The following is a 27,714-nucleotide window of genomic DNA, read 5'->3' as shown; positions in this document are numbered from 1 at the left end:
TTGACATAGTACTACGTTTAAATTAATAACGACTAAAAGGACTTAAAGGGTCCTTTCAAACGTATATTTGGAACCGTCTGAATTGTATACAACTCCCGCGACAAACGTGGCATTTCAAAATGCTAATTTATTATACGAATATTTTCATATGAAAGACAACGTTTATATCAAAAGAGTCTACGTACACACATAAAAGTGAATAATTCGAGAAATTTCTGCATACATAACTATTAAAGCTTTCATTGTACATCTAATACAATACATACATACACATGTAAATGTTTCAATTTTATATTTAATGTTGACTTATATTTATGTAGTGTACCTACATATGTTTGTATGTATGTACATATATACATAAACATCAGTGTTTTATAGCCTAGAAGGATACATGTATGAATAATTAAGTTGACGAGCATGAGTAGAATGAATGATGAAGTGTAACATGTCGGAGCAGTTTAGACCTGGGGTTGGCAATCTTTTTTGGCTGAGGGTCAAAATCAACCAATATGTTATTATTAAGAAAGGGTTTCAGGTCAGTAGCTATTTTTATTTTATTTATATTTTCATATAATGCTTTGAACAGTTGGTTAGGGGTTCAAATCCCACTGGTTTCTGCTGGCCAGACTTTGGATTTGATTCCAAGTCGATCATTTCCTATCAAAGTTTGCCAATTTATCTAATTTTCATTAAAACTGTTCCAACAAATTGGCAACTTTACCCATTTTCTCACAAAATCGCTGAATTGTATAAAATGCTGCAAATTTACAAATTCGACCACAAATATCTCTGTGGATGTTAATTGATGTGTATTTACTGAATTTCGTTGAATTGTTTAAAATGCTGCAAATTTAGATATTCGACCACAAATGTCTCTGGATGTTAGCTGATATGTATTTGTGTACTTTGTATAATACTAATAATATTTGTATCAAATGCACAATTTTCTTGCGAGGAAGGCGCATTCCCGTTACCTGTTATGAATTAAAGATAAAATAAAAAGTGTAGTAAATCGTGTCTGCGGAGGTTATTTTATTTAATTGTTCTTTGACAATTGGGAGAAAATTGTGTAATTCCAATAAGATTAAAGAAATATGTTCTACCAAGGGATTGCAATACCGGTATATCGGTAAATATTGGTAAATTTTAAAATGCATCCGGAAAATCAGGGCTAATGTATAAGAAATATCTGATAGAACACAGTTATGATAAAATAAGAATCGCCTACTTATTTTGAAAGTGCGCTTTTGAATTGGTGCTGATCCTTCGATATTATTTTTAATTTAGGATACATAATTATATTCAATATGTCTATTATTGTTATTTAAGTTTCAATAAAGTGTGAATAAAATCATAAGTACACTTTCAAAATTAATAAACGAATCTTATTTTATCATAACGATATGCTAACGGATTTTTCTTATACATTACAACTTACTGTTTTTAACATTTACATATATTACTTGTTTTTATATTTATTTTCTGGTTTATATGTATATGCTTTTGTTCCGCGTGGTTTTGTGACTCCGCTGTAATTAATATTATTGTAAATGTTTTTAAATTATTATTTTTAAAACAAAAACGTAATCAGACTTGTATGTATATATACATACATACTAGCTGTATTACCCGGCTTCGCTCGGTATTTGTAATATATAAACCGCTTAAACATGACTAATCTAATAGTAAACATTGTATTAAATTTATTTGAATAGTTTTATTTTGTTATAAATTTATTTGAATACTCATTTTTTTTTAATTAAATTGACTGTCACGAACAAAGAAACATATGTATATGTATATAGTAAGTCTCTTTCGAAATTATATGTATACCAGAATCCGGCGCCTGCGCCCCCTAGGGCTTCGAATCCTTTGAATCGAAAAAAATGGAATTATTTGTTCGATGACGTCACGGATTTACGACCCAACGATCGAAGGTTACATACATACAAAGTCTCTTTCCAAATACATATATTAGATTATACGATATATATCATATCGTATAATCGCCACATTCAACATACATACATACATATTATACAAACACTGAAGTTATGGACGTAGTTTTTTGCTATTGGCAGTTCGGCACGCCCCAGCTGAAAATACGATCGTTCAGGTAGGATTTCAGCTGAAAATTCCATCTGGCACGTACTTTTTCAATTTCCTGTTTAAGTTGGCTGTTAAGTCGCGTTGTGTGTGAATAGTAACATCGTCTCCGGTGAACGCTACGTTACACCGTAAAGCTTACGTTAAGTTGGAAGCTTACGCACTCCTTAATAGATTTCTCGCCTGCCATACGTACGATAATACTTCTGGGTCTGGGTACTTCAGAGAAGATCGTCGTTGAAAGGATAGCGGGTGGTGATGCGCGAAATTTTCAGCTTGCTTCGACGCGCGTTAATTCAATCTGGTTTATCACCAGATTCTAAGGAACCTCTTCGTATATGCATCTATGTAATTTTTATTCTATGCATATGTATATTTATACGGAATATAGTTGTGTGTTTTGGTTCTCAAAGTGAACTTGTTAACATGTCTTTAACTATTCGCGGAAGAAAATTTCGTGGAAAACTCGAATTTTTCCGGAGGACGTTTGAAGTATGCAGTTGTCTCAATAGTTAATGACTTTTAAATTGAATAAACTGTAACTACATATGTACATATATGTAAACATGTATGTGCATATTTATTTATTTAAGTTTAAGTTGGGACCATTGTGGCATTATGGGAGTTCCTAATGCGCCACAATGATTGGAAAATACCAATATGTATATACATATGTACATATGTACACAGACAAAAATATAATTACATATAATCATAAAAAAACAATAGCATTATTATAATAGCAGATGAAGTAAAACTTTCAAATAATAAAATACTAAGTAGAGAACGTGTTGCACCTATAGTCAGCACCAATATAAAATAAACCAACTGAAAATACAATACATCCCTACGAGGCGCAAATGAAAGGGAGAAGATGAAAATTCCACTCATACAACACATTAAATTATGAAAATAATGATGAGTGCAGGCTACCAGACAAATAGTTTAAAATACTCTCCAATAACCTACGCTTACTGAGGTGGAAAATATCACATTCAGGCTCAGCAACAATGATTTCATCAAGAAGTCGGATAGCTCTAGGAGATGGAGCCATTCGATAAAGAACTGTGCGGGCAGGAGGTACAATCATCAAATGATGATGTACATCATTATTAGGAGCATAAAGTCCCAACTGTTTCAACAACGACGATAGAAGCTGAAGAACAAAACGAATTAATGAAAAGTTTCTACGAACTTCAAGGGAATTGAATCCAAGCATTCCCCAAAGGAAAGGAGTTAGTATAGATATGGGTAATACCCATACTCTTTCCTATATAGGAAATGAAGATATGCTTTTTCCACTTTCTCAATCTAATGAGAGTAATTCGCTTCATGGGGATTCCACACAATCGCATTATACTCTAGCTTGCTTCTCACAAGCGAGTTGAAAAACAAGCGAGAAGACAAAGGGTTGTAGAATAACCTTTCATATCTCAAGAAAAATCCGAGTCGACGAAAGGAAATGTCAGCGACTGCCTTGATGGGGTAGTGAAAGGTGAGTTTAGTAATAATCAAACCACTTTCATGTTTTCGGCTTCAAAAAATATTTCATTATGCTTTATGGCGCAATAAAACTTTAATTTTAAATTTTCAAGCCTTTCGTTAAAATAATCTGGCCATTTTATTATTATAAAATATTAGCCGTTAAATATAAAATATGGATCAATCGATATGTACACGTGTATGTATGTCTGAATCTGTATCTATTGTCCCATTGTTATATGTCATTACCGAATGTTTATGTTGATCCGAATGGGTTCATGACTAAGCTTTTTTATAACAGATCAAAGCATTGATATACTACATAAATAAGAACCAAACTTAAATTCGCAACTATTTGAATTAAATGTGGATATTGAATGACATGTGTTTATTTGTGTACATGGCGAATACTATTATAGTGTAAAATTACACTAATTACAAATATCTTGATGATTATACATACATGTAATATACATAATATTTCAAATTATCGCCCTTGCGAACATCCCACGTTCTCGTGAAATTCACGCTATATTTAGTGAGAAGGTATTTTGTTTACATGTTAACGAGTGTATGAAAGTTAGGGGGAAAAATTTATAGAATTTCATAAGGGAAAGTTTGATCTCAAAATAAATTTCAGAGGAATTTCGTAGGAGCGTGTTTCGAGTTCATCGCTTAAGTTGCCGAAATATGTATAGGAAATTTCAAATATTATAATTTTTCTTGTTTATAATTAATTCTACGCTATTTTTACTTTATTTATATACAATTTGAAATTAAGTTTGAATAGCAAACAGTAATTTAAATCGACCGAGTTATTTACGTAGTAGAGTTGAATAGATGTTTCGGTGACACGATAAAATCGAAGTTTATTTGATACTCAAGGTTTTTCCCGGCTTTTGTGAATCCCACAATCATGAGAAAGTAGACGAAAAAGCCTTCTAGATAACGTGATAATACAAAGAAATAGGAAAAACAGGATCTATCCAATACGATGCGTTTATATATGTACATATGTATGTATGTAGTTTCAAACGTTTTTCTATCAATATATTTTATTTATATTTATTTACAGATAAAGAAATGTTTTATCAATTTCAGCAAGTATTTATATGTATGTACATATGTTTGGCAAAAGTAAATGTCTTTCAAAATCAAATACTTGTTGTGGTAAGCGTTTTATTTGTTGTACGGTTAGTTTTCCAGATTTAATTGTCTGCTCTGAAGTTGACAAACATTTACAAAAGCTTTCAACACTCAAAGCACGCATACGTACAGATGCACAAAACACCAACTCAAATATTCTGTATGCAAATGAAGGCTTCACAATTTGGCTAGATCGTTTCATCAGTTTTAGCTTTGCCAAAGCGTGTTTGGGCTGTGATTGTATGGGAACGTCATGTTAATTAGTGTATGAGGTTCGTGTTTGCCAATCTCACTCACATATGTGGTGGCTAAAAATCAAACGAACAATTATTCGTATGTACATATTAGTATAAAAAAGGTTTTTACACACAGAAATGGAATTTGTGAAATGAAAAGCTTCAAAGACGCTTCGTATCAATTGAAAAAAAATCGTATTTCTAAAGTGATGTTATATTTTTTACACACATTGTATATTAGACGTAAAGCAAAAATATGGAGATTTTTTGTGATTTATTTTGAGTCCGTGAGGCAATTTAAAAAAGAGAGGATTCCACGTATATTACTCGGATACTTACTTTGAGGTGTATTCGTAAATATAATAAAATATTGAGCTTTATATTTAAATTGTATGTAAACATGGAATGAGACAAGTCGACCAAACGATTTTTAAATGATATAACTAAAAAATATTTTCAATCAACGTTTGAAAATCAAAGGAAAAGCTTGGAATATTCATCTTGTAAAATAATTAAAAATATAAAGATTTCATATCAGCCTTTCAATTCACAATTTTGACATTTTTATGAATCCAATCCTCTTTTTTTAATAAAAAAAATCACAACTCTGATTTCAATAAGTTTTAATTTTCTTCTGGTATTTTCACAATAACGAAAGATTGATGTTGGGCTTCGTAAAACGTACGTACATTAGGTGTTAAGTATAGTTTGAAAGTTGAAAATGAAATCGTCGAAAAAATTCAACCCCCTTCCAAAATTCAATTCTCACTAAACAATTATGACACATTTGTTTAGTTTTGATCGAGTGTTTATTCAAGAAACCCCCTAAAAATGCATCTAAGGTTAAAATAGTATTCGAAAATTGTCAAATCCCATAGAGGAAAAGGATTTGTGTGACGTTGCCCGGGATTTTTGAACGGGAGGCCCTTTCAAGCCCTGTCTAAGGTATAAGTTGGTGTAGGACGAGATAATATACCAATATTTAGCAGTCCAACTTGAAATCTATAGATTTGCATATCGGACAAACAGACAAATTAAAAAAAAATCGTTAAAATAGAAGCTGTAATCAATACTTTATTTTAAATGGCTTAAATTTGAGAAAAATTCTAAATAGTTTTAAATTTGATATCTACATATAATATATATATATTTATTTATTTATTTTATTTAATTTATTTATTTATTTTATTTCATACCAGGAAGGCATTACAGGTAAACCCCAATGCGCCTTCCTGGCCAAATTACAAACAATACAGCATTTTTTATTGTATACATAAGTCGCTAAATTACGAGACACTGACTTAAACTCGACAATTAACGAGACATCTATGAATTGTACATACATTTTTATTGTAATATTTACATTAATCATACTCAAATAGTGGTGACATAGTGGGTAGGAAGGATTTTTAGCCAATTTTTAATCGGGAATCGTTTCAACAATGAAATCAGAGAAAATTGGCAAACTCTGATAGGAAACGATCAACCAGGAGTCACAAATCCTGGTCTGACCAGCAGCATTACAGATATACTCAGAAAAATTCTTTTCAATCGAGGTCAGCTCAAGGGATCGAACTCGGCGCCTCTCAGTGTTAAGCAGAAGCTTAACGACCGAGCCACGCTGCTGGCTTAATATATATATATATATATATGATATTATTTGTACATTACAAAGTAGAATAATTTTCATCGCATTAGTCACAATTTTTTATGTATATACATATATATAAATCAATGTTTGTCTGTCTGTTTCGAATAGGCTCCTAAACCACTGAACCGATTACGATGGAACTTTCAGGATTTGTTGTATGCATGTCCGGGAAGATTACTGTGAAAAAAAAACGGGATAAAACCTCTTAATAATAATATTCGTAACTACGATTTTATATATATATATATATATATATATATATATATATATATATATATATATATATATATATATATATATATATATATATATATATATATATATATATATATGCCAAATTATAAAATACTAGCTGAACCCGGTATGCGTTGCAATCTTTTCAATCGAGGTCAGCTCAAGGGATCGAACTCGGCGCCTCTCAGTGTTAAGCAGAAGCTTAACGACCGAGCCACGCTGCTGGCTTAATATATATATATATATATATGATATTATTTGTACATTACAAAGTAGAATAATTTTCATCGCATTAGTCACAATTTTTTATGTATATACATATATATAAATCAATGTTTGTCTGTCTGTTTCGAATAGGCTCCTAAACCACTGAACCGATTACGATGGAACTTTCAGGATTTGTTGTATGCATGTCCGGGAAGATTACTGTGAAAAAAAAACGGGATAAAACCTCTTAATAATAATATTCGTAACTACGATTTTATATATATATATATATATATATATATATATATATATATATATATATATATATATATATATATATATATATATATATATATATATATATATATATATATGCCAAATTATAAAATACTAGCTGAACCCGGTATGCGTTGCAATGCCACAATAACGCATGCAAGTCCCGTTCCCATTCCCGTTCCCGTTCCCGTTCCCGTTCCCGTTCCCGTTCCCGTTCCCGTTCCCGTTCCCGTTCCCGTTCCCGTTCCCGTTCCCGTTCCCGTTCCCGTTCCCGTTCCCGTTCCCGTTCCCGTTCCCGTTCCCGTTCCCGTTCCCGTTCCCGTTCCCGTTCCCGTTCCCGTTCTCGTTCCCATTTGTCGGAAAAACGCAGGCAGCGAACACATTTGATATTATTCAATTATTTGTTTATTATACCTTAAAAACGCATGTCGCGACGCGAAAACATTTGAAATTATTGCGTTGCAATGCCACTCATTCCCGTTTTTCCCGTTTCCGTTCCTGTGTTTGGCCGATTTTTTTTCACAGAAAACTTCCCGGACATGCATACAATAAATCCTGAAAGTTATCCATCGTACAATAACGCATGCAATTCCCGTTCCCGTTTCTCGATGCATTTCGATAAGTGAATGTTTCAGTTTCAAATTCATACTTAATAATCAAATTAAATTATAGTAAAGTATAAGAACGCACACGTGACAGACAAACAAACACTGATTTATATTGTACATATGTAGGATTGTTATGAGTGGTACGTAATGTATTTGTACGTTGGCATGCGTGCGCGCAAGTTGGTTACCAACTTAAACATTTCCTTAACTACACACTGGCGCTTCATACTTTAGCGTCCATAAAATCGTAGTTACGAATATTATTATTAAGAGGTTTTATCCCGTTTTTTTTTCACAGTAATCTTCCCGGACATGCATACAACAAATCCTGAAAGTTCCATCGTAATCGGTTCAGTGGTTTAGGAGCCTATTCGAAACAGACAGACAAACATTGATTTATATATATGTATATACATAAAAAATTGTGACTAATGCGATGAAAATTATTCTACTTTGTAATGTACAAATAATATCATATGTACATACATACATATGTTGTTTGTTCACCAAGCTGTACATATTTAAACGTGCTCTACAAACGGATTCTTCATTAAGAACGAGTTGATAAATCCTTTCCATATTTGATTTGCTTGCGTGTTCACATCTTTATTAAAATATAAATATATATTTGAAATAATCACGAGTCGTGTTTACCGACTGAATCGTTTATTGTGCGGGGTGTTTGGTTGCGGAGTGAATTATCGCACGGGATGGGCTGAGGGTTTTAACCCTATTACGGATTTGTAATTAAATCCTGTAATTTGCTTTGATCCATATTAGAGTTTGGAATCGCTCTTAAAATTAATATAAACTGTGCCCTTTCGCATATAGAAATAGACAGACGAACCCTGCGAATTTTCCCTGTGTACCACCAAATTAACCGATGTTTGCTCGATCGCGAATTTCGAATATTGCGAATTATTCTCCGGAAAATGGTCCGACGTTTTATACGACAAAAGTACGTTTCCAACAGCTAATCCTGTCACGTCAAAGGTTAATGGTGCCAGTCTGGAGTGATAATTAAATTACGACATCTACAGCGCTGAACTGAGTTAGATTCAGACCATACGAACGGGCTACCAGGATAAATTCAATCAGACTTACACAACGGATTAATTCCAGGAACACTATTGAATTTTGTCTAGACGTATGGAGTCGATTAACATTTCGATTTAGTTGAAATTCATACGTCTAAATGGAAATTTCGGTGCTTTAAGTCGAATGTGAATACATTAAAGTGTTCCTGGAATAAAAATCAATAAAACAAATATCATTAATATACAAGTACAGTGAGATAATTTAAACGATCAAACTAAATCTCATAATGAGTTTGTTTATTCTCTCAATTTTATTCAATCGGTACTTTATCATTTACAGCTTTTGCTTTGAATATTAGGTATATGTTGATCTATTATATTAACATTAATTAGAAGTCGGCCCTGCCTGAGGGCAGATTATATGGCACCCCTAGGCAGATTAGTTTCAGCAACCTCCACTTTAAATTTTTTAAAAATAAATTTCATGAAAGTTATTGAAGAAAAATATATTAAGAAAAAAACATAAAATTAAATTTACAATTTTTATTCAAAATAGGCACATTTTTTGTATAAAAAGGAAAAAAAATATATAAATTCGGTAATAAAGACATTAATTTATATTCAGCAATGAATTGACGAATTTTATAGACTAAAATTTCTTCATTCTGATATGATTTATTTGTTTTTATTTTTTTATTTATTTATTTAATAATTTTGGACCATTGTGGCATTACAGGAAGAACCTAATGCGCCACAATGGCCTACATTTGAAAAAGATATAAAAACAAGTAAACTGTAAATAAAGGAAAAAAGCAAAAGCAGAAAACATGGTAAAATAAAATAATAAAAAAAAAAGTAACAAAAGGAAAATAATACATCATTCAGAGAGAAAAAAAAAATAACAAAAGTGTAAAAATTAAAAATAAAATCCATAAATCCCATTCTTTGTTTACACTGAACAAAATTAAAATAGTATATAAAAATATACAAAGGAGAAAGAAAAAGTAAAATAAAATAAAACAAAATATGAATAAAAAATAAAATCACGGCGAGGCCCAAATGGAAGAGAGTAGATTAAGATTCCACTCATTCATCACATTCAAATTAAGAAAGTAATGATGAGCGCAGGTTACCAGATAAATATGTTAAGATAACATCCGATAATCTACGCTCCCCAAGGTGGAAAATATCACATTCAGGGACAGCAGCAACGATTTCATTGAGAAGTCGAATAGCTCTTGGAATAGGAGCCATTCGAAAAAGAACTGTGCGAGCAGCAGGTACAACCATCAAATGATGATGTCTACCACGCACATAATTATTAGGGACATAAAGTCCCAACTGTTCCAGCAACAACGGGCATGACGTATTACCACGCAATAGCTGGAGAACGAAACGAATTAACGAGAAGTTTCTCCGAAGTTCAAGGGAATTATACCCAAGCATGCCCAAAAGGAAAGGAGTAGGATAGAGATATGGGTAATACCCATATTCTTTCCTATATAGGAAACGAAGAAATGCTTTTTGCACTTTCTCAATCATCAGAGAGTAATTTGCTTCATGCGGATTCCACACAATCGCATTATACTCTAGCTTACTTCTCACAAGTGAGTTGAAAAGCAAGCGAGAAGACAAGGGGTTGGAGAATAATCTAGCATATCTCAAGACAAATCCAAGTCGACGAAAGGAAACGTCAGCGATTGTCTTGATGTGGTTGTGAAAGGTGAATTGAGGATCAAAAGTGATACCCAAGTCGACCATTGATTCCACGCGCTTCAACAATACGGATCCAATGGAATATCCGTGACAATAGAGCGAATTCGCACGTCCATAACTCATAATGGCACATTTACTAGTATTCAGTTTAAGCCCTAAACTGGAACTGAACTCTAAAGCAGCGTTAATATCAGCTTGAAGGAGAGAGGCTTGCCTCTCATCCTTAACAGCAAAGAATAGTTTAACGTCGTCTGCAAACAAGAGACATGAAGCATTGCGTAGTACTTTAGGGAGGTTATTAATGACTATTGTAAATAGTAAAGGGCCTAAGGTGGACCCCTGAGTTACACCAGATCGCGTAAAAAATGAAGGAGATTCATAAATACCATATCTAACAAATTGCTTCCTATCACTAAGATAAGAAGCAAAGAGTTTAAGAAGACTTGGAGAAAAGCCCATTTCAGCTAATCTGATCATAAGAGCGTCATTGTTGACAAGATCAAATGCTTTTCGAAAGTCAAAGTAGGCTACATCAACTTGTTGTCCACGGTCAACTTTAGACATGGTATAATATGAAAAGCAGGCAAGATTAGTGGTAGTGGAACGACATGGAGAAAAACCATGCTGCTCATCACACAACAATCTTTTGAACTGCAAAAGAATCAAACGGTGAAGGATATTATCGAAAATTTTGGGAATAGCCGAGATGATAGCAATAGGTCTGTAATTTTCAACCTCATTTTTAGAGCCACTTTTATGAATGGGAATGACTCTAGATAATTTCCATTTTTCAGGATAATTACCAGAACCCAGAATAAGGTTAAAAATAAACTGAAGAGGCTCTAAGAGCGAATTACAGCATGCCTTTAATACGTCAGGAGGCACACCGTCAGGCCCAACAGACCCCTTCAGCTTCAAAATTGCTATCCTAACATCTCCAAGCTTTTAATAGTTTTGAACCATTGTGGCATTACAGGAAGAACCTAATGCGCCACAATGACCTACATAAGAAAACAAGATAAAAAAAAAATTAATACCTAGAACACAAAGCAATGATTGGTTAATATTTAATTTCTTGAAGTAAATCCATCCCTAATATATGTAGTCATTTGTTTGGAATTTTCACAGTTGGTATACTATCTCACAGTATTTCTAAACATTGTCTTTTAGAAACATCCATTTTGAACACTTTTTTAACTATCGATGGTTTATCTCCATAAAATTCGACTATTTTAATATAAATATGTAGTATAAACGACATTAAAACTATTTTTATTATTCCGAAAGATGATTTTTTTGATTTTTAAATTATTTTATTATAACTAAATTATGTTCACAATACATCTTCTATAAATTTTAATAGCTACTGATCTACTGATCATTTTCTATTTTAAAATTTTAATTTAATTTTGTTAGTAATCATAGTATTACATTATTCGAATGTTAATGTACAGCATAATAAAAAAAAGAGCTCAGAAACCTATTCACAATTCTTGTAAATGCTCATAACACATCTAATACATAATATTAATTAAAGACTTTCTAAAGTCGACGATCAAAAGCAGATTGTATCTAGGTAATCTATGTTTATACCTGAAGGGTAAAGATATGTTGTTGTAATCACCGAGACTCTTCTCAAGTGTGTTACTATGGTTATTAGTGATCTACTGGTTAGCTTGTTAGTAATATCTGTAACTAACGGAATATTATTTATGGCATGCAGTTTTTTCAAGTTAGTATATATGGTTGTGCTATAAATTATTTTTAGGGATTTATTTTGTATTATTTGGAGCTTGGAAAGGTTAGTATTCGAGGCGTTATTCCATACAGGTGATGATGATTTGAAAGTTACAAAATGCTTGAAAATGTTTGAATGTTAGAACCGTTATTAATTTTTATATAAATAAATATATAATAAGTTAAATGTGTGCATTGTTATGTAATAATGGATTTTCCGCATAAATATTTTCTTTCGGAAAATGTAAATGAAAATTCGATACAAAATGATAAATTTCCCCGGTGATTGATTGTCTAATAGACATGTCAAATTATCCATTAGCGTCGAGGAAATTTTTGTTTGGGATGGAGACGACTTTCCATTATGTAATCGATAACCACAGACCCATTGTCGACTGCGTCTTGACCACATCTCGATATTAATCCGAGGTTTATCCCAGGAATTTCAATTACTCGGATCGGTTGTCGTAGAGCACTCGACGATATGCTTGAATTGAGATATTAATCTAAGGACTTCGCTCAGCCCAGCCTCTCATTTAGCATGCGATACATTAGATTAGAAACGACCCCCTACAACGCCAGCTGGAAAACTCTCTACGGGGAAATTCTCTACAGTGGTTGAAAAACAAAAAGGATTCCTTCCATCCGCAAGCTGTAATTAATCTCAATGTTTCACATTCCGGGTAGGAATCGATTTTTCAATGTCGTTTAATATGTACACAAATTTAGGACGGACGTCTTTTCAAGAAAAAAAGCAATTATCGCACACATAGAGTGTGAGAGGCAAAAACGATGATTGATGAAGTATGTTTAATAAAAAACAAACATACGTAGTCTTCGCGTTCAACGTTGAAAAAATTATTCCACATAAATCTATAGCATTAGCTCGACTTCGGTATATATTGGAAATCGGTCGTGTTATGCGCTGAATAAAAAATCATCAATCATATCCTTGATATGTCGCATTAGAGAAAATACTGTTTTTTACTGGGTAGTTGTTCAAGTGCAATAGAAGAAAATTTTATCTACACATATCTGAAAGAAACCTTTTATGAAAACTTCAATTCATCTTCACAATCGATCTGCTATGGAAAAAAACAATTTACATTTTATACACCCCAAATATCATACATCAAAACTTATTTTTATATTGTAAGATTTATCTGCTTTCATTTTTCAAAGTCAATTGTTTGAAGCACGGTGATATGTGATATATGTATATCGTCTGTTTTGCGCAAATCTCTTCCATTTCACCCCACACATTTTTCTAATTTCATCTACCCATCTTCCCTGCGGTGTTTCTTTTACCCTTTTGCATTCTCTCGGGTACAATTCAAGCACTTCTTTTGTCCACCTTTCGTCCATTCTTCTAGCCACGTGCCCCACCCATTGCCATTTCAATCTCTTTACTCTATCCACTATGTCCACTACCCATGTCATACTTCTCACCCACGTGTTCCGCTTCCTGTATTTCCTCGTTATGCCGAGCATAAAGCGTTCCCCACTTCTTTGAGCGCATTGAACTCTGTGTAGCATCTTGGCGTTCAGTGTCCAAGTTTCACATCCATACGTCATCACTGGCAAAACGCATTGATCGAGGATGTTTTTCTTCAGACAGAGGGGCATTTTTGATTTAAAAACAACATTCATTCGTCTAAATGCACTCCATCCTAATCTCATACGTCTCTTTATCTCTTCGTCTTTACTACCGGACATATCAATTATTTGACCTAAATATAGATACTTTTTTACTACTTCCACTGGTTTTTCTGTGCTATCAAATGCTATCAAATGCTATCAGGCATGCAATTACTATTGAACATTAGTTTGGTCTTATCGACGATAATTTTTAATCCTACTTTCCTACTTTGTGTTAGTATGTTAAGTAGGTCAGCTTTGTTGCGATTTATTATAGCTTAAAATTGTAATACACCTGATTAAATTTTCATCGGTTCTATCACTATATTACAGGTTTGACATTGCTTACGTCACGCCATATAAAAAATGCATAGCGGTAATTTAATTTAACGCGGTTTTGAACCAATTTCTTCATATTATACAATTAAATATAAATATTAAAAAAAATATGACCCCGATGTGGATCGAACACAGAACCAACACATTTCTTTTAATTTTTATTTATTTAATAATATTTATGCCATAACCCATGCGATGATATTTTATGGGGCACAACAAAAGTTTGATATTAAATTCAATGTATAATATGTACCCAACACAGAATTACATTTTCCCGCATCATAATATCAAGAATAGAAAAATATATCTGAATCATACAAATCAACCAAAGTTACAACACCCTCATCCGAATCCGGTATCAAGATTCGATTTCCCTTAAAGCTGCGCCCGTGTTTACATCACGATTCAAATAGACTTTGAAGCATCTACACACACACACACAATATGTTAGTATACGCATACACGCAATGCCTACAAACCTGTATACATACACTGAGGTTTTACAAAGGGCACGTGAATAATACCCTAGGCGAGTTTTATCATTGTCGCACGAATCGGTTGGCTCGCAAGCCCTCTCCAGCATCTCCTGAAAATACCTTTTGAGTTTCCCAGCACAACGACTGTAGTTATTCCGGCCGAACTATTCACAATGCAGCACTCGTAAACAGGGCCTTGCCGTATCCGTAATATGATCAGAAGTAAAAATATTCGATTCTATTACGTACATACAAATTGAATGTGTAAGTAACAATAGTTTTACGTATGTAGTATGGTAATTCAAAATGTATCCTTTTGATTCCGTGTTCGAAATCAGTGCTCGCTCTCGTCTAATTGATCTCGTTGTTACGTTCTCCACGTCTGTGGTCTCAAAGGATTCGCTTTCGGAATGCTTCTAATTTGCTTCCGGTTTACGTCGGAGACAACGCTTTGCCAATATGCCAATATTGGCGCTGCAGCCCATTAGCCAAGCCTTTGAATTACATGGTAGGCGTTATCGAATTTCAAAATTGGATTAAAATACCGATGTATTCACGCCGATATGATATTTTTTTTTGCGCCGTGTTGAAAATTGATCGAATTTCACAGAGGCTATCGCTTTCGGTTGTATCTGAAGTCGTATACAAATTGAGTAATTTATTTTACGAATATATTCATAGTTTAATTTTTACGTATGTAGGTGCAAAATAAGATATTCACTGTCAGATTGATGCAGTCTATATGTGAATGCTTTTTGTGTCTTTTTTTTAACGAATAAGGCTATTCGAGTTTCCAGAATTTTTCAAAATTGAACATCTGACTCGTCTCTCGACGCTCCGTGAGAACGGACGTGCCGAAGACGTACTCTCTGTGCGAGCGCTCATAATACAGCGATACGCCATACCGTCAAAAAACCCACACCTTTTAACATACACCACAAACACCCCCCACAAAACGAACACCAAACGAACACATGTTGGCACCATGCGAGGATCCAACCTGAAAAAGCGAATTAAGAAGACACTGATAACTAAAACCGAAGCTCCTCAACCAGGCTGCTCTCAGACCGCTCAGATGGAGACCGAGTGGCAGTTTCCAAAACATACGGCAAAGAACGTGAAAGATGTTGCTCCTGAATTTAAAATTCAGGAGAAAAACAAATTTGAAGGGCTCTTGGAAGTTTCCGATGTCCCCAGAAGCGGTGGAAGAATCCCGCCCATCATCATGACAGCTACTGGCACTCACGGCAGCATGATCGAGTCGATCAAGAAGTTTATAAAAGACTTCACAATGACTTACATTGGTCAAAATAATGTCAAGATACAATGTAAAAGTCTTGAAGACTTTAAAAAACTTCGGGATGGATTGACACCAGACCGACAATTCCATACCTTTTCCAGGAAGGAGGAAAAGGAAATAAAAAGTGTCGTACGTGGCTTGCCGAAATTGCCGGAAGCTGATATTAAAGATGACATCATCAGACAGGGATTCCCTGTAACCAAAGTCATACAGATGAAGACGAAGGAGCCTAGGAGCAACGCCACCGAGCTATACTTGGTGTTCTTCGAGCCATCGGTATCGGCAAAGAAGATTAAAGAAATCCGGTACATCTGTTACACAAAGGTCAGTGTCGTTAAATATACTAGTAAATCACAAAATATTACTCAATGTTTCAGATGCCAAGAATATGGACACGCTGCGAAAAACTGCAATCGGCAGGCCAAGTGCGTCAAATGTGCCGGCACTCACCTCACCGCACAATGCAATAAAGGAATAGTTACCCCTGCTGTCTGCTCAGGCTGTTCAGGATCTCACCCCGCTAACTTCAAAGACTGTCCAAAAAGACAGAGCTATCTGAAAATGCTGGAATCGAGGAAGAATCGAGCATCAATTGTCAAAGCCAACCCTTGGAAACTCCCAGTGGCGCAGCCACAAAATATCCCGGTCGTTAACGATCATAACTTCCCAAAGCTACCGACCATTAAAACTCCTTCACCAAATATCCCAAATATCCCTAAAAAACCCCACCAACCAACCAATCCCAACATTCAACCAACAACAGACCTAACTTCCATGGCGTCTATGACGAAGATGTTGAAGATCCTCCAGGAGATTCGTGCCAAGGCCAGCGGTTGCACCGACAAACTAGAGCTGGCACTCATGCTTGTCGAATATCTCGATGTCTTTGATTAACGGGAGGCGCCTGAACATTCTAGCTTGGAATGCTCGTGGACTTAAGAATAAGATTGACGAACTAGAGTCGGCGATCGGTGAGTACTGTGTTGACATAGTTTTAATCTCCGAGACCTTCTTAAAACCTCATATCCGTATTAACCTACCTAACTTTAACTGCTATCGCGAAGACCGAGAACAGCATGGAGGGGGAGTTGCCATTTTTATAAAATCGTCAATTACACATTGTCGCGTAATAACTCCGCCACTAAAAAATTTAGAACTAACCGCCATCGAACTAACAATTAACAACACCCATCACATAGTAGCATCCGCTTACAATCCTCCCCAAAAACGATTATTGGCATCCGATCTTAACAAAATATTTAACATTGGTAGTTCGGTAGTGGTAGCTGGTGACTTTAATGCCAAACATCCGTTATGGAGTTGCGTAAACACTGACCTACAAGGCACAACTCTTTATAAATACATTCAACTAACAGATACAATCTTACTTCATCCGGATACATACACACACTATCCCACAAATAACTCGCAACCATCCACACTAGATCTTGTCCTCGTCAAGAACTGTCCAAAAATATCGACACCAAATGCCCTTCAAACCCTGTCGTCTGTTCATCTCCCGATAATCTTCTCAATCGACGGGAAACCCGAGGAAATCATCAAGCATAGTTGGGATTACGGGAGAGCTAACTGGCGAGAGTTCAAGTCGTACATAAATGACCAAACCATTCTAACTTCTACCACACTCACAAACAAAACCGAAATCGACAGCTCCATAATACACCTAACGGAATCAATAACTCGATCCAAACACCTTCACATACCTAAGACACAATACATTGAACACAAATTAGAGATAACTGACTTTGTTGCAAATCTAATTAAAAGTAAAAATAAACTCCGTAAAATTTGGCAAACATCAAAAAATCCAGCATTGAAAACATTAATTAATAAGCTCACATATCAAATTAAAATTAGAATCAAAGAAATCAAAAATGAAGCTTGGTCTAAAAAATTAGAAAAATTGAGCTCAGTTGATGGCTCTCTATGGAAATTAGCTAAAGCGATTCGCAGGACAAAAAACTCGATTCCTCCATTAGATGATGCAGGAATCTCAGTGACGCGTGATTGCGACAAAGCAGAACTATTATCAAAATCCTTCCAAAAACATCACACACTCACACAACATTACAATCACATACCAACGCATAATAAAGTCAACCGGTCCATTAAAATCATCACAAAAACTCCCACTAACAGTACTAAAAATATGAAATTGGTGCATCCGTGTGAAATCCAAAATATAATACGTAATTTAAAAAATAAAAAGGCACCTGGGCGAGATTCAATAGATAACATCACAATCAAACAACTTCCATTTAAAGCTTTAGTCTCACTATCTAAAATATTCAACGTATGTTTACTCACCGGGTATTTCCCAGAATACTGGAAAACAGCCAACGTAATTCCCATACTTAAGCCCGATAAAAGCTCAAAAAACCCGGCCAATTATCGACCCATTAGCTTACTTTGCACGCTTTCAAAAATTCTGGAAAAAATAATCTACACACGTTTACTTAAAGTCGTAAATAAGAAATTAATAAATGAACAATTTGGATTTCGCACTGGACATTCCACGACCCAACAACTAACAAGACTAACTGAACACGTGACGAAGAACTTTAATATGAAGAGAAGTACCGGAATGGTATGTCTCGACATAGAAAAGGCCTTCGACACGGTTTGGCACGATGGACTCATTCATAAGCTCCTTATTAACAAAATACCAAACTACCTAATTCTCATCATCAAATCGTACTTAACTCGTAGAAAGCTAGTGGTTAGCGTAAATAATGAATTATCGTCTCCAAAAATAATCGCAGCTGGCGTTCCGCAGGGGAGCTTGCTTGGCCCACTCTTGTTCTCCATATATATAAATGACATACCTATTCCATAAAACTGTCACATAGCCCTATATGCAGATGATACAGCTTGCTTCACAAGTAGCAAAAAACCAAACACTATTCTTAAAAATCTTGAATTTGCAATTAAAACAATGACTGAACACTTCACTAAGTGGAAAATTCAAATTAATCAAACCAAAACAGACGCCATATTCTTTAGTGTTAGAAAACATAAGCCAAGTTCAGATCTGAAAATCTTCTCTGGAGAAAGTCTGAAATGGCAGTCAGTAATAAAATATTTAGGAGTAACGTTTGATAAAAGAATGAGATGGGCACCTCACATTGAGGCAGCGAAATGCAAGGCGATGCGGGGTATATCCTCAATATATCCAATATTTAATCGCCATAGTTCTTTATCAACGCTAAATAAAATAAAATTATATCGCGCGCTCATATTACCATTATTAACCTATGCTTCACCTGTATGGAATAACGCCTCGAATACTAACCTTTCCAAGCTCCAAGTAATACAAAATAAATCCCTTAAAATAATTTATAATACACCCATATATACTAACCTGAAAAAACTGCATGCTATATATAATATTCCGTTTGTTACAGACATTACTAACAAACTAACCAGTAGATTCTATGAAAGAATCACTAATAACCATACTAACACACTTGTGAAGAGTCTCGGTGATTACAACAAAATGTCTATACCCTTCAGGTATAAACACAGATTACCTAAACACAATCTGCTTTAGGTCTTCGACTTTAGATAGGCTTTAATTAATATTATGTATTAGATGTATTATGAACATTTATAAGGATTGTAAATAGGTTTTTGAGCTCTTTTTCCTATTATGCTTTAGATTAACATTAGAATAATATAATACTGTGATTACTAACCAAATTAAATTAAAATTGTAAAATAGAAAATGATCAGTAGATCAGTAGCTATTAAAATAGATATAAGATGTATTGTGAACATAATTTCGTAATAATAAAAAATAAAAAAAAAATAAAAAATAAAAAATAAAAAAATAAATAAATTGAACATCTACATATATACATACATACATATATATGCATGTTTATATTACATACATTGTATATAGAAAGTTAATTATTTTAAAATTAAATTAATTATGAATTAATATAAGAAAAAAATTTCAAGTTAATGAGAACTTAAAAGTATTTTTTGTTTACAGTTAAAATTATTTATTTATTTATTTTGAAAACACATCTGATGGACTTAGAGGACTTTCCATTAAAGCAAATAATAATAATGGAAAAATCGCTCAAACCAAAATAGCGCGGCGACAAAATTGCGCAATGTATGTATATATGTATGTACATATGTTTATAAACAAATATAAACAAGAAAATAAATTTAAAAACAAGTTATATAGATGTTAAAAACAAGTTATATAAATGCTAAAAACAAGTTATATAAATGTTAAAAACAAGTCGAATATGTATGTAGGTATAAGAAACTTCTGTTGGAACACTAATCATAAAATAAGAATCGTTTATTAATTTTGAAAGTGTGCTTTTGAATTTATTTACCCTTTATTGAAACTTAAATAACAAGATTAGATATATTAAATATAAAAATGTCCTAAATTAAAAATAATATCGATGGATCAGTACACATTCAAAAGTACATTTTCAAATAAACGATTTTTATTTTATCATTATTGTGATGTATCAGATTTTTCTTAAACATTAGACTTGTTTTTAATATTTATATTACTTGTTTTTTTTTATTTATTTTCTTGCTTATATTTGTTTATATATGCGTTGCGCGATTTTTTCACCGCGCTATTATGTTTTGCGCGATTTTGTACACCATAAATTATATATGTTTAATACTGAGAAGACTTGAATTCATTGAAGATGTTTTTATTCTTGGACTATTTTATTAAAATGAAAAAAATAAGCCACTCCACTAGAAAAAAAATGTTGCGAAATTTTTCTTTTCGAATGATGTAATAAAGATGTATATAAAAACATATATCAAAATATTTATTTATTTAATACTAGAATAACCATTTATATACGTATACATACAAACTTTACGTATGTAAATATGTACGATACGTACGTTAGTCGAACGTTAACAGGTTTTGTTCAACACTTTAAATAATCATTAATAATTCTGTAAGCTTCTATCCAATTAACTATTAGTAATTTTGTTTCCAATGTGAAGAGATTCAAGTTATTTAATTTATTTTGTTAATGTGGTAATCTTAAATCTGGAAGATATTCTTTAGTTCATCTTTGAAACTTTTCTAATTATCGTGTACCTTATTGCAAATATCTGCATACGAATTTTAATTTGAGTATGATGATTTTTCATAAAATTTAGATACGAATACGAATACGGTGGAACTTGGTAAACGCTTATTAGTCACCTTTGATACATGAAACAAAATTGAACGTGGTCATAACATATGTATGTACATATATACATATGTAAGTGAAGCGTTAATTATACCTAAACTTTTATAAGAGAACAAATTTAAGTCGAATTCAATAGGAATTTAAAGAGCGGCGATCGAACGATGCTCTTGCACTCGAAATAGAAAATTGGAGCGGGAATTTGGTCTGGTTCGAATTTCCATTAAATTTCAATCATCACCTCGTTTCGCCTAATTTATACAATTTCGACTTTGCAATGTTTCCAGTGCGGAAATCCAACCCACCCACTTATTTATTCCCCGAAACGAACCATCTAATCTTCTCAAAATTGGTCCAGGCTCGAGTGATCATCGGATTGTTATCAAGAGCCACCATAAACTCCGTTCAAAAACCATAAATTAATTTATCAAAATTCATACAACACATTATATTAAGAAACGATACGTTCATACAATACCGCTAACAGAGATTATTTTAACCTATTTGTCTGGTGAACCCCGCTCATCATTATTTTCATAATTGATTTTGATGTTTGCGTTGAATTTTGATCCTCTATCTTTCATTTGGCCCTCAGACGAAGCTCTGAGAAACTCTAATAAGATAATTAAAAAAGTCTAATAAGATAATTAGATGTTCTAACTATTTTTCTTTTAGGTGTTTAAGATTATGACTGCTTAATCTCTTCTTCTTAATCACATCTCAATTTTCTCGTCCCGGATGATCTATGTATGTACATACATATGTACATAAGTTTGAAAAGCATTTAAAGTTCCAATCAACAACTTTTTGAAATAACAATACAATATTCTCAGTGAACGTAGGTTTTCGGAGATTATTTTAACCTATTTGTCTGGTAGCCTGTGCTAATCAATAGTTTCATAATGGAATGTGATGTATGACTGGAATTTTGATTTCTCTCTTTCATTTGGGCCTCGTAGGGATGTTTTGTATTTGCAGTTGGTTCTTATATAATGTTACTGGCTATAAGTGCAAGATATTCCCTACATTTTATTTTATTATTTGATATTTTACATTATCTGCTATAATTATAATGCAATTTTTTATGATTATGTATAAATGTATTTTTGTTTATGTACATACATATATATATCGTATACATAGACAAATGTATTTCCATTTTTCTCATCTCTCTGTATTTTTAGAACATTGTGCCGCATTAGGGACTCTTGTAATTCCACAATGGTCCAAACTTAAACTTTAAATAAAATAAATCACAGAAGCGCGAAAAGGCCAGGACTCCATTTTTGAACAGGCCATTTTTGGCAAAAAATCTAAATAAAATACTTTTTATTATTATTTATTTACCAAAAAATAAGTAACATAATATGTTAAGCTAAGATATGTTTTCATAAATATGTTGCTAGAAAAATTTCTGAAATAAGTACAATTGTTATTTCCTTATTATGACAGAGACTGGGACCGTTACCTTACGTGTATTAGAAATCTGTTCACACTTGTTTGTAACACATGTATGTACATACATGTGTAATAAGGACATGTGGTAGTTTCACTTATTCTCCGCTTAGCCGTAAATGGTTTCGCTCTTGAGGGGTTTCGCAAGTTCCAAATGGGAGTTTCAACGCGAAAAAGAAAAAGCTCTCCCACTGAAACTAACCGTACGAAAATAAAAAGCTCAACCGTTGAATATACTTTTCCGACGCTATAATTTATCGAAATGTATTTCGAGTTGCGAAAAAATTGCGCGCTATAGCCGAGCTGGCTTCTGCTCGACGACAATAAAATTGCGGACAATACGTTGCAAGTATTGCGAATGGTTTATGAATGCCAAGAATACTGTGTGCATATTACAAAATCAATTTTTGGAAAAGTCCCGGTCTTTCGGAGAACTTTTCCGGAGACTTGAATGGAATTTCCGCGTCGACACTTATTTTCTATCGTGTCGGTGTAATATTTTATAATAATTCGACTGGTGCAGTTTGTGTTGGTGCATCTGTTGCAGATCGAAACTTCGAATTGCAAATCACGTTCGGTTGATTCGATTGGATGTTCAAGCAAATTGACATAAATTGCAATATCGTGACTAAATTCTGCCTCCGATTTGTAATATTTGCGGTAATGGGTACATAATTTCCAATTTCGATTGATTTCGATGGATTTTGGTTTAAACATCAATGAAGATGTCGTGCTATGCAATTTTATTTGCTTCAGAGCAAATATCTAAGTTATAGGTTTTTCATTCCAAATTGACATTGAAAAGAAGTCCATTTGAAATGAAAAATCTTTAATTTGAAATGAAAAAGGGTCAATTTGAGATGAAAAAGGGTCAATTTGGAATGAAAAACCTGTACCAAAACGTGCTAAGCATGTACACAAGTGTTAAGCTATTTTTAAAAAGTTTTAAATCATTCACCAGACTCAAATTATAATTTTAATAAAATATACAAATTACAAATTAGATGGACCTATCAAATGCGCTGATTATACATGGATTTTAAATAAATACATAGTAAAAATATAATATGTATATTATATAAGAATAACGTATTTTTTTAAATGTATATCCGTATAATATAATACATATTCTTTGACATTTATTTAATTTGAAAGCATCTTGTTGTTTGATTTTTTTTTTTTTAAATGATTATCTTTACATAAAAAAGCTATTCGTATCAATCACAATTAAAAAATTATACCAAAACTTTCCCATTAATATACCTCTAAAAATATTTTAGTTCTCACAAGTTCTGTAAATAATTATAACAAGAAATCGCTTTTACAACAAGTACTTTCTAATTAAATTCATCATCATGAAGAATAAAATCAAAATCCAACATACATACAGACAAATGCAATAACTCGTGATATAAAAGCCTCTTTGAAAACAATCATACCCAGTTCTAATTAGTCATTATTACTTACACGCAATGCGAGCTCTCAATACACATCAGGCACGCAAATTTGAACCCACATATGTGCATACGTATGTATGCAACAATACAAAACGAGCGTCCTCACAATAGGGGATGAAACCATACGGAAATGAACCCTCGAGGTATTCCACTTCCACACAATAATACATATACATTTCAAATAACATAAACACATAATACAGAGATGGAGGGATAATTCTTGCTCAAATTACAAAAACAAAATACATCTATGACAAGGATTTCCAAATCGCCAGTAGATTTATCTATTAAGTACATTTGTGTAGCAAACATTCAAATACGTACGAGCTTCATAAGTGGATCTAGAGGTCTTTTGGGGTATATGTATTTAAAAAGTATTCGGATGCGACCAACCCATGACATTATCTATGTATGTATTTAAGGAATGTAAGAAGGTCACAAAACAAAATTCGATATCACTGTTCGTCACAAAAAATGGTTCAGAGACGAGATATGAATTTTCTTATAGACCTATGCCCAGTAAACACGAATCTGGCAATAAAAAATGTTAATTAGCTGAAGATTCGGAGATATGTGTCTTTTAAATCACGCGATTTTTCTGTATCTTAGTGTTGTTTGGTCGATGTCTCAAAATCTGTCAATTTCCTGTTCAAAATGAATATTGGAATCTATAGTCGGGTATTTTATCTTTCATTATCAAGTAGTCGTCCAATTCAATTCAAAAGTCGAAAGTACTCATTTTCACTTGGGATTATTTCTAGCTGTTAATACTATTTTATATTGAAAGATGTTAATTGGGATAGTATTCCGGCCACACTATTTTTAATTTAAAAGGGTTAATTGGAAGTGTGCTGAATTTTAAATCGGTAAAATTGCGAACTAAAAGCTCGTACTAGTATTTACTCGTATTTATACGAATCTGAATTGAATTAATAGGGATAATATATTAAATTGTCTTTATATGAGAAAATTCATTCAAATTCATTAAAATTCAAATTTATATGACAAAAATTCTATTGATAACAGGCTTACCTCGATAAAATAAACAAATTTTCAAGATCAGTGATCGATTCTGAGTTCGAATCAGTCAAAATCTCGAGTTAAAATTTTCGCATGATCACAAAACTTCATATTTTTTTACTACGTACATAGATAAAGTAAAAATCTATATGACAGCTAAAGTTAAAATAAATGGGCTGCCGAATAAAAAAAGTTTGGGAACCACTGATATGTGTATACATATTATTATCATTTGTAATTCTTATGAATATATAGTACGGTCAAATTTAGTGCTATCTTCAGACTGGGTTTACGTATTTAGCGGTACACCGGATACATTATTCAATTTCGTTCGATCAGGATTTTTCCCGGGATAAGATGCGCATAATCCCGAATTTCCTGAAATTGTTGAACTATTGAATTAATACCGAATTTGTTAGTCTATTATGCGCGATCCGTTTTAATTCTTGATTTATTCGCGCCGTATCGGTTCGGATCGAATATAAATTATTTGCATCGGAGAAGGTTGTTGTTTGTTGTGCCAAAAATTGCACGGTTTGTACCTCTTGTCAGTTTCGCGTCTCATTACGCGTCAAGTCAGATTCAAATTATTAATCTGCCAAAAATTTAGGCCTATTTGCGCTTCAAATTTACATATGTATACATTATGCTATTCATAATTAGTGTACCTGGCGTCACTCGAGCTTAAATTATACACTTTTTTGATACTTGAATAACAAGAATAGACATATTAAATATAATTATATGTCTTAAATTAAAAATAATATCGAAGAATCAGCACAATTTGGCAAATGAACTTTTGAATTTGTGCTGATTCTTCGATATTATTTAGGACATATAATTATATTTAATATATCTGTTCTTTCTATTCAAGTTTCAATAAAGTGTGAGTAAATTCAAAAATACACTTTCAAAATAAATAAACGATTCTTATTTTATCATTACTTTTTTTTTGATTTTTCTTAAACATTAGACCTGTTTTTAATATTTATATTACTTGTCTTTGTATTTATTTTCTTGCTTATATTTATTTATATATGCGTTGCGCGATTTTTTCACCGCGCTATTATATTTTGCGGGATTTTGTCGCTGCGCGGTTTCGTCCAAGCCATTTTTTTTGTTTCGTCCAATTTTGTCGCGGCTTTGTCCAATTTTGTCCACGCGATTTTGTCCCGCCCGGTTTTTTCGGGACACAATATATTATATAATATATGTACGTTTTAAACTGAGAACACTTGAATTCATCGAAGATGTTTTTATTCTTGGACTCATACTTGATTACTAAGCCAAAAATAAACCATTAGACAAGAAAAAAATGACATTTTTGAAATAATTATATATATACAAACATTCATACACACACATACATATATATCATCATCATAATCATCACAATCTACAGCCGCTCACCATCTCACTCCATACATTGTCCTAATTTCGTCTACCCATCTTCCCTGCGGTCTTCCTTTTTCCCTTTTGCATTCTCTCGGGTACCATTCTAGCACTTCTTTTGTACACCTTTCATCCATTCTTCTAGCCACGTGGTCTGCCCATGGCTATTTCAATTTAAATGTATTTTCTTGCTCATATTTCTTTATATATGCGTGATTTTGTCTATGCGCTATTCTGATTTGGCGAAATTTGTCGGGACACCTGTATGTATGTACACCTAGTATTTTTTATTTATTTTCAATACGAATCTTATTTCATATTCAATACTTTTTAATAATAATTAAAAAAAATTCTCACATAAATTTAGGAAATTCAAAAAAAGTATGTAAAACGAAAAGTTGTTAAAGCAACAATAACTGCTTAACAAAAGACATTTTAACATGCATAAGAAATTACCATGTCTCTTTTGCTATTGAAGTTTTTCAATATACATATGTACATATGTATGTATGTATGTAGCTAATGTATAGGTATGTATATTTAAAAAGTTCCAAAGAAAGTTTTCCAATATCCGTAAAAAACATTCTACGAACAAATTTGTTCATAAAAGTTGATTGATTTAAAATTTGTAAATATATCTAATATATAATTTCGAAAGAGACTTTGAATGTATGTAAGTTTGTATATTTGGTTGGAAATTTGAGAAGTTGTGGAGAACCGTGTGTAGAAGGGAGACAAAAAATCTGTATTAAGTGAACCAGACCCAAATTTTGAAAGAGACTTTTTATGTGAGTATATATGTATCTTTGGTTGGGAATTTCGTAAACAAGTAAAAATTTCTATGAAGACGAGTCGATTTTTTTTTCGATTCAAAAAGATTCGTTATGTTTACGCTGTTTATATTACAAATACTGAGTGAAACCGGGTAATACAACACCAGTATAGTATATAAATATTATATAAAAACCGAAAAAAATTATTACTTCAAATT

General features: G+C 32.9%; 1 protein-coding gene across 1 annotated transcript in view; it reads right to left on the bottom strand.

The window, feature by feature from the left end:
• The window catches only part of LOC143912079 (dipeptidase 1-like), a 107,821-nt gene that overhangs the window by 52,537 nt on the left and 27,570 nt on the right, over positions 1-27,714 (bottom strand). The window lies entirely within an intron of this gene.

This window comes from Arctopsyche grandis, chromosome 5 (assembly GCF_051622035.1).
Source record: "Arctopsyche grandis isolate Sample6627 chromosome 5, ASM5162203v2, whole genome shotgun sequence".
NCBI lineage: Eukaryota > Metazoa > Arthropoda > Insecta > Trichoptera > Hydropsychidae > Arctopsyche > Arctopsyche grandis.
Note: the sequence above shows the minus strand (reverse complement) of the source record. Positions and strands in the feature narration are given on the sequence as shown.